A 341-nucleotide genomic window follows, 5' to 3' on the forward strand; every position below is an offset into this window, starting at 1 on the left:
ATAAAAGGTCAACGGGTCACAAATGAACAAAAAGCGGCCCGTGACAAAGAAGAAACTCGCTCACTCGCGACTGAATACTAATTTATTGAAGATTCCATTAGAATCAATCTGCCATGTCAAAAAAAAAAAAAAAGATAGAATTTTAAAGTGCGAAATGTCTCTGTTCAGAACTGCCATAAGTTACAAAGAAAAGCTTTTGTGAAATATGATGTTCCCCTTTTCTCCCCTATATGTGCAAATCAAACTAGAAAAATAGAGGAAATAAAGAATAAGGAAAACACGAAGAACCTGAGGGGGTTTGAAAACTACATGATAATAAGGTATCTTTCTTCCACAGTTTT

Source organism: Penaeus monodon, chromosome 24 (assembly GCF_015228065.2).
Source record: "Penaeus monodon isolate SGIC_2016 chromosome 24, NSTDA_Pmon_1, whole genome shotgun sequence".
NCBI lineage: Eukaryota > Metazoa > Arthropoda > Malacostraca > Decapoda > Penaeidae > Penaeus > Penaeus monodon.